Source organism: Pagrus major, chromosome 7 (genome assembly GCF_040436345.1).
Source record: "Pagrus major chromosome 7, Pma_NU_1.0".
In the NCBI taxonomy this organism is placed as follows: Eukaryota; Metazoa; Chordata; class Actinopteri; order Spariformes; family Sparidae; genus Pagrus; species Pagrus major.
Genome location: NC_133221.1, coordinates 9,466,779 through 9,476,369, shown reverse-complemented (window position 1 = coordinate 9,476,369; position 9,591 = coordinate 9,466,779). Strand labels below are relative to the sequence as shown.

General features: G+C 40.8%; 1 protein-coding gene across 1 annotated transcript in view; it reads left to right on the top strand.

Annotated features, from left to right (window-relative positions):
- Nucleotides 1–3,099: 3,099 nt before the first annotated feature.
- Nucleotides 3,100–9,591, top strand: part of LOC141000018 (synaptotagmin-2-like) — a 31,751-nt gene continuing 25,259 nt past the window's right edge. Inside the window, exon 1 of the mRNA XM_073470635.1 lies at nt 3,100–3,152. The gene's annotated coding sequence lies outside the window, so the exon portion shown is untranslated. The remainder of the gene's footprint in view (nt 3,153–9,591) is intronic.

Sequence of the window (9,591 nt, the reverse complement as noted above, 5' to 3'; positions counted from 1 at the left end):
ACGCCTGGTGAAACCTATATCCTGACATTTAATGATCTGGTTTATCAATGTTCATTTTGATATGACTCCACTGCCAGCATTGGTTTACTGGTGTGGACCTGAAATGAAAGCCAAAGGGCGAGTCTTCATTAGATTCCCTCTTGTTTTTTCCTCTGCATAATTTGGTCCCTTCAGGGACATAAATAGGTGTTGGAAAGATCCAATTATGTTCACCAAGAGCCAATTTCCTTTAACGTGATTGTATCTGAGAATCAGGGCGCGCCACCCCTATCAGCTGTCCAGTTTATGATCTTTCAAGATTTTTTTGTCCTCATATATCTCCTGCTGTGAGATTATGTAATTATGTAAGCATGTAACAGGAGAGAACATTTAAAGTTTGAGATTCAAATCAGGTTTGAACGGGTGTTTTTGTTTTTTGGATTTTGAATTCCGTCCTTGTCGGTGACCTTTCTTTTCGAATCAATGGAAATGCCACTTGTATTGTTGGAGTGCTGCAGTGCGAAGCAGTGTTGAAGCACTGCTTTTCTCCTCCCTGTCACTGCGGCCCCTCAGCTCGCTGCAAACAACTCACTTTGACAGTTTCATAGTATTTCTATGAGGACTGCAGGTATTTCACAGTGCACGAACCCCAAAGAGTCTACGCTCCTCCGCGAAGCATGAAATTATTCTCCTGTCAGTAATATTTGTCACCAGCCATCTTGTTGCCGAGAAAAGATTTCAGTCACGTGTGTTATAATTAAAAGGTCACGAGCGCGAGATATAGAAAATGATTTCTTTCTGTAGTTTTATCTGTTTTCTTTGTCATCATAGATTTTATGGCATCAGCAGGAGCGAATGATGGATTGATCTCAAGGGTGTTATTTACTTTAATAACATTTGGAATGAGAATGAAAGTGAACTGCTTTGAGTATTTTTAGAAAAGTGAGTCCCGTATATAGTACATACAACTCAAGGAAGAAAAGGTGTTCTGGTGATGGCAGATTTAAATTGTGTGAACTGCTTTCCTCCACTGAAGTGCACAAATTGAAGTTGGTTATCTCTCCCTGTGGATGTCTTTCATGATACAATTACAATAAAGCAATTAAGTCCAGTGAGTCATGAAATTGATTGTTTTGCAAAAATAGGAAAAGTAAATCGGTCCTCATAGGTCTTTAAAAGAACACGTGCTGAATTTGACTGATCATACAAATGCTTTAATTCTCTCGTCAGCAGACTTAGATCTGATTGTTGCACCTTAAAGGATAAGTTCACCCAAAAATGAAAATTCAGTCATTATCTTCCTACCCCTACACCAATGGAAAGTCGAGTGAAGTTTTGTGGTCCGCCAAACATTTCTGGAGGGTTGCAGCATTCTCCTAAACAGTTGAAGTAGATGGGGACTTGTTTTAAAATGTTAAAAAATAACAACAACAAAAAACAGCAAACAGAAAATGGCCATAACCCAAGTCTTAATAAGTCTTGTGGTAGAGGTCATGCACCCACTCCGGATGGACCGTGCATGCTTTTAGTTAAGGAGCTACAGTGATGGTTTCGACTCGGATTACGCCGGACGAGCTGTATTGAACCATTTTATGTTTTTTTTCAGTTGTCCCCATCACTGTTTACACTCGACTTTCCAATTGTGTAGAGGTGACAATGATTAAGCCATAAAATAAAGGCTTTTAAGTATTCCATTCCACGTTTTAATACTTGTTCTTGTTTTTGGTGCCAGGATTACCTCTGGTTTATGAAGTGTTCTTTTTTCCCGTTTTCCAAGAGCACTCGACACAATTTTGTCTTCATTGTGTTACACAGAGCAACACTTCTTCTTCTAACACTTCTATTTTTGTACAAGTTGAACAAACGAGATAACCTGTGTCACGTCTAAACTAACCATTTCCCAGTCGTAGCTTCATATTTAGCTTCAGTGTATTTTGTTCATTTTAGTATTGTGTATCGTATATATGTATATTGTTTTTTTTATATAATGTTAGATAAGCATTGGATAGATAGATAGATAGATAGATAGATAGATAGATAGATAGATAGATAGATAGATAGATAGATAGATAGATAGATAGATAGATAGGCATTTATACATTGTGTGTTTTTATACCGATTTTCATTCATTCGCTGTGACCTACTCACAAATAAACAAATAAATATTTAATGCACACACATTACAATTTATATATCTTCTATCGAACTCTTGGCAAGAGAGCAATAAGCATATTTCCCCAAATGTTGAACTATTCATTTGAAATGAGTATTTTTTTCTAAATAGATTATAGAACCGCTCGAGTTGTCTGACTTGTTCTTTCTCAAATTAGTAAATGAATAATCAATGCTCTGAGTCAGATCTTAGTCAATTAAATATTGAATCTAGGACCAAAGGCAAATCTTTTATTTCCCAAAAGTGATTTTGTTCTCCTGAAGTTATTTAAACCAGTGAAGTTCAGGAAATGTGTTGCTTGGATTAGATTCTCATATTTGTCTAACACAGCCATTAGTGCGGTGTTAGTCATTTGTCAACACCTGCCGGTTGTGTTTATCAATAAAACGCCTCAGTGTGCCAAAATATTTATACATGGCTGAGGAATTAATCTTGAAACACCAGTGTGGAGAGTAACGGCACAATCAAATATCACAAAATCACATGTTGTGAAGTCAAAGTTCTTTTAACTCGGGTTTGAACTTTCTGTGACGTTTTGTTTTTAGGGATAACACATTGATTCACAGCCAGAGAGAGTCATTACACTGATACTTGGATAATGTCAATGATTTAATTCAATAACTTGTGAGCGGTAGTGTGCAACGGATAGCTGTCAGTGATAATTAATTCGTCCTGCTGCTTTGTGGATCAAAACCCGTTGACTTCAGGCATATATCAGCTTGTTTATGTGAGCCGGAGACAGCTATCAATGATCTTCTGTTGGCTAGAAATGATTTTAGCGTGCAGCGTGCAAATTGAAAGTTTAATTTGTTTTTGTATCCACATTTGGTTGTTTTATATTTAGGAATGCTTATCATACCAGGTGTTCATGGACTCCAAGAACTACAGTACGCATGTTTCTGTGCCTCTCTGAGTTCACATTGTCTCTCTCTCTTTCAGGGTCTGACAACATTCTCACTGTGATTACCTCCAGCCACTCTTCGAGATTCAAGATTTGGCTGTAAGTATCCCGCCGGCAAAGATATTCTGTGCATGAATCGTGGCTCTGAGCCAATACTGTGAACTTAAAGATAGTGAGATAGAGAGAGGATGGGGGGGGACGAACTCCACTCCACTCCATCAGAGCGGTCCGGTGTCATTGCCGTGACCGTCCTCTTTAAGCGGAGACAGATCACTGCACATTGTTAGATGCCTCCATCCTCTACAGCTCCCATCTCAGAAATATCACCCATCCCTCGTCATTTGAGAGATCCAGCTTGCCTCCGCTCCCTTACTGTCCACTAAAGGCACGGCCCAGATGGCGGAGCGTCTATGGCTGGATGCTCTCCGAAACTGTCCAGCAATATAACACTCTGATGAGCTGTGGGGTGAAGCACTAATTGACCTGAAAGTAAAATTCTGTTGATTATCATTAGTGGATGTGAATTCTTCCTGAAGAATGGAGTTGTTTAGACTTCACCACAAATGATTTCAGAGAAGGATCTCTGGACTAAACCTAAAGAAATTAAATCGGTACCAAAGTGTATGTAAACACACCCGAGCCTCGCGTCATCACGTTTTGGACTCCACTAGATGTCAGCATGAATCGTTGTGTGTCGGGTTTTCCCCACTCTTCCATCTGTTCTTAGAAAAACCTTTGCATGTGCCAGGGAGGAGGGAGCCCACTGCAGTGTGTAGCGAGCAGGAAAGGCGTGGTGAGGATGAAGGTGCAGCCCACTGTGAACAAGCATGATTTACTGTAGCATCGGCTCTTTGTGCGCCGGTCTCCATCATACCCTGCACACTCCAGCACTCAGCTGATTAATCAGAGTCATTTCCATGAGTGATGGAAGCTCCAGTGCCTCAGGGGCTACAGAAAGCTAATAAACCTCAGCGGACAATAGCCACGCCTGGACTGACGGTTACCGGCCACTGCTTTTAGACAGGCTCTGTTACCACAGCCATCTGCCATTATTCAGCCCCTCGCAGCCTCATCATTATTAACATTGATCAGCTCAACATTCACTGAATGAGATTTCATACCCCTGGGGACTGGTGGTGCACAATTAGTTGTTTGAATATGCAGCACCACGAGAGGCTATAGCTTCTAATACATGCATACTGATGGTCTTTTTAAGACAGAGATATATTTTTCCAGAGCGACCGGAGAAAGGCTCATAAATTCATCCCTATCTCTGGTTTAGACTCACAGGTGAATAAACAGTCTTTCCATTCAATTACGATGAATCATTAGATAACAAAAACAAGAACTGAGATACAAAGATTTACTCGTTAGAAATGTTTCAACCTTTAATGACTCATTTCTTGCCCACAGCTATAAGCAAAACACTAGCAAATAATCTCCTTTTAAGAAGATCTGTTGAACTTGTAAACAAACAGTTACCTGTTTTGACATCCAGCATCAGACGGAGCAGCATCATCATTTATTTGCAGTTGTGTTTCTGGCCACCAAATGAAAGCATTCAATCTTCCATAACTCTGTTGTTGATCTCCACCATCTCCTGAGAGAAATAACTGGCTATTAAGCTGCTAAATGCTCCACAGTGTTCTCCAGCTAGTTGATTACTTTGTCTGTCTGCTGTTGGATGCTGAGCGTAAACCAAAACAACAAGCTGAAAGACTGCAGAGTCAGGTGATGATTCTCGTTGGGTTCATCACCACAAGCAACCCTTTTCACATACAAGTTGTCATGGGATACACTGATGACAAAAATACCGATCACATCAGTGTTAAATATTGTGTTATTGCAAAATATGAAACGAGAATGGCAGTCCCCTTGAATTCAATCAAGCCTGATCCAATATTCAGTAAAACATATTTACATCTGCTGGATCCAGATCTGTTCTCGGTGCGCATCAAATTATTCTCACTCCTAGATACCAGCCACCTAAAGACATCTGATTTCATCAAGGTCCATGTGTTATTACCTCAGAAAGTAATGACGCTGTTGAAAATAGTGGTTAAACAATGTTAAAGAAAGTGAGAAAAAGGATCTGCACCGAAAGTTAATGGGGTCTATTCCTGGCCAAGACCAATCCGCCATTCAAGTTTCATGGAAATCCGTTCAGTAGGTTTTGTGTAATCCTGCTGACAAACCAACAAATGGACACAGGTGAAAACATAACGTCCTTGGCGGAGGCAAAACCGACATAAAATCATGTGATGGATTAAATCTGAGTGCAGAGTTTGATTAAAACAACCATATATATCAAAATAAGTAAAATATCTTAAAATAATATCACAGCAAATACACAAATATATATATAACCTTTATTTAAATAGGAATTCAGATTGAGAGTAAAATCTCAGGATCAAAATGGCAGCGACAAAGAACCAAATCACAGTAGCAGCAAGTACAATAAACTGCATTTCATAATACAGTGCGTGGACGAGGCAGCGATATTTAGGCATGTGTGAAGCAACTGCAGCTGGCGGTGACTACCTCCAAGTTTAAGCTCGGCCTGCTGATCATTCCACGACCAAGGACTATAGCGGAACAGGCTGGATTTGGCAGCCTCAAATACGACAGAAGGCACTTTAAACTGAAGCCATTCGTGCGGAAAATTAATGAAATAGTGGTGGTAAAAAACTGGAAATGATAATCTACTTTGTTTAGAAAACAATGTAAAATGGCTTTAAACATAACGATACAAACCAACATGATAAACAAAACATTTGCTGACAAGTACAAGTGATAACCAAATTAATCTGCCAGTTATTTTTTTCAATTAACTGCAAATTTCCCAGAGCCCTTAGGCAACATAATCCAACTGTTTCAGTCCAAAACTCAAACACAATCAGTTTACGCTAAAAAGACACATTTTGGGAGCCGGAAACAACAAATGTTTAACATTCTTACTTGGAAAAATAACAGAAATGATTGATAGTGTTTTGTTGATTAAGCCACTGCTTGTTTCAGCCCTCCTAGTTGATAAAAGACACTATTTCATGCATGCCCATGGTGTTTTTATAATGACGAATATGATCAGTTGTGAGTTATTGATTTGTACAAAACAGATATCTCTTCTATAGTCTTACATGTTCACCAACACTAACCCCTTCAAGCTTCAGCTGCAAGAAGACAAATCGTAGGTTCAGAACAACGGTGTGAAAATACATTATGGAAAGGAAAGGCTTCCCTCTCACTCTGCCAGATCTAAAAATGGGCCAACACATATGAAACACAAAGTACTGGATTGTAGCACCTCCTCACATCTGTAGCACAACAACCCGGCACAGATATAGCACCAGATCTAATTCCTGACTGGCAGCCACAGCGTTTTTTACCGCACATGCGTGAAGGCAGCATTCACTAAAAAAGATTAGGAGATGGAGGGGAGAGACAACAGTGCTTCAGTGCCTCGTGTTGTCTTGGGATCCCACTCGATAAAAAATGAAACACTACGGTAGATACTGTGTATGTTTGTGCATGTGTTCTGTATCTTTTTAAGCAAATGTTGTTGTTTTTTTGTTCTTGTGTCAACACCGACGAAGGGAAGCATCATCCTGCTTTCCTGTTTTCTCCTCTTCTGTGAAATATCTCTCCTGTCTCTGAAATACAGCTGTTAAAACGGAGCCATGCGACCTAAAAATCATTACACGGGAAAAAAAACACATGGTGTTACATGTGATTTTACAGAAAAGGCTGGGCAGGGCAGTGCATTTTAATAACTTCCCATAGTCACTGACTGAACAGCTTCAATACACGGCTGTAAGCTCCATGCAGTCAGTCTCTACAACACGCTTGCCTTATTAAATATGTATTCAAAGTTGCACTGAGTCTCTCCGGGGACTTGGCCTGTTTAGTTCAAAGTAAGGTCTGATGGAGCCTTTTTCTTTTTACTCAATGAAACGCTGCTGCTGATTTCGACATTATTAGTGTATTTGGCGTCTGCTTTAGCAGCAGCAGCAGTCAGCAGTATAAAACTATGATGAGACCATTCATACTTGTCCTCGGTTGCTACAAATCATTATGCTTCAGTGTGTCATGTCACATGGGACGGGCGCCAGTGTTGCTCACCGTGGGTTTACCCAGCATGCTATGAATCTTATTTGGATCAATATCCTGTTCCCACTCAGACACTGAATCAGACCCTGCCTGGGTTTCAGGGCACTGGGCTGTAAGATATCTGAAGGAGAGAGCAGAAAGGAATACAGGCTTGACTAGCTTTTCGCAGATTAAATCAAGCAAGGCCTAAATGTCATAGCAAATTGGTGATGAGGAGGGAATATAAACTATTGTGCTTTATTTAGTCCAAATTACAGTGGTAGGCTGACATTTTACTTTTACTCTGCACGAAACAATATGGAGGTGGAGTAGCCGACTTGTATCCCAGCAATATTCTGTATTTTTTCATGCTGTCAACAAAAGTCATGTCTGAATCTAACATATATTTTGTGTGAGTTAAATATTGGAGTTATACCTGTCTCAATCCAAAATGGGTCTGATCCTGATGTTTGAAAAGGGAGGAAGAGAAAACAAAATAAAGCACTGGCATCACTGCATGCAGTTAAGGAAGACTTCCTGGTACACTGAAGAAGAAAGAGTCTATTGTCTTCCTCTGTCTCTCTGCTGCCACCCGTTGGGCAGCGGTGTGTATCTCTTGTATTGAAGAGGAGCGAATTACGCATGTACAACTTAACAACGAGAGTCAACGGAGAAAGATTTTTGCACCCTGGGCTGGAAATGTGTCACCTATCCTTAACTTTAGACAACATAGAGCACTCACTGCCCATATATAATATTTCAGCCCAGTCTCAAAGCATGTAATAGACCAGCCGATACACTAGAGGTCAGCACCTGTGTGACGGTTTGGCTCAGCTAGGTGCGAAAAGCACGTGTATGCAGGTGCAATACCAGCGAGGGGCGATGATGATGGGAACAACGGATAAACACAATTCAAAATGCCAGAAAATCCAAATGGAAAGATGGCTGGGTGTTTTTTATTCACGGAAGTTCAACAAACAGCGGTGACCATTTGTAGGATGTAGCTATTTTAATCAAACTATGATCTTCACCTAAACCTAGCCGAGTGGTTTTGGTGCTTTTATTTTGAAAATGTAACACATGTAACATCTGTGTTTGCTAACTTGAAGATGGAAGAGACTATGTTGTTTTCTTGGAGAATCGAGGCCAAACGCAACAGTGATACAGTCTTAAAAATATATATCATACAATATATATATATGTTTGATTTCTTACTGAGGTCTTTGTGATTCTTCTTTATGTGGTGAGCACCATAGCACCCTCTACTGAGCAGCCGCCCCTTATAGCTGTATCGTTTTTCTTAAAGTGGGTACGATTTGCGCAGCTTCACCTCCCCTATAATTACCTGATCACTTCTAATCAAAAACCAGCAATCACACATTCCTGCCTGAACCCGATACAGAGGAACGGTTTCACCACGGACAGGAAACAAATTACATTTCTCTCTCTCGTGTTGTATTTTTTTTTTTTGAAATTCCAAAAAAAGCCATCTCTTCTTCTGCCTTCCATTTTCACTGATTGAGACTTCATTGATTCCTTGTTCGAGTGCCCATTGCTGGCCGATAAGAGGGTGATTCACTTAGGGGGACGATGATAATTCTCGGTGACACACAGTAATACCCGAAGGGCTCCAAACTGTCTGGTTCGGCGTTGCTGTTAAGCGAAAGAGTGCGTCACATTTTGTCATTAAAGACGCTGATTTATGCACTACCGTAAAGGAAAAAAAAGGCATTGTGAGCTGAGGGGTGATGTCGCTGATGACGCAAGTAGTTATACACTAAATTGTTGTTATCTTCTTAACCTTTTTAGTTTATTTTTTATACTCAGGCCCCTCATCACGAAGCTTTAGTTGCGAATATTCAGCAGATTCAGAAAGCTAATTGTTGGTCAGCGTACCGAGAACTCGCACATATTTGGACATTTCATACGCCGTACCCTGCCAGTCTTTGTGCCGTTGTCAAAGGATTAAAATCTTGCTGCTTGATGACAGTGGGAGTGGTGCAAGTCCAAAGACATAATTCAGATAAATGGATCGAGATGGCAAGAGCGAGAGAGACTCAGCAGCCAGACAACCGCTGCCGTAAGCAAACATCAAATGAAAGGCTTCTGCTCGTCTTCGTGCTATTATCTAGAGGTCTCATCTACAGTCATTTTTTCCCCCCGTTTACTTATTTACATCCACTCTTTCTTTTCATGCACTTGCAGCCTTGTAAGCTCAGGAACATGAGCCCCCACGGAGACCCCCGAGCGGCGGCGCTGTTTTAAAAAAACGAGGGTGTGGATGGCGGGGTCGGACAGTAAAGCATTATGGATGTTTTTGGATTGCCCTTATGCGCTGGACTTTGGGGGACGGTGGTGGTGGGTGGGTGGGGGGTGGGACGGGGCGCATATTGCTGCATACAGCACCTTGCGAGCAGCATCGCAAATCAGACGGCTGAGCAGTGAGAGCTGG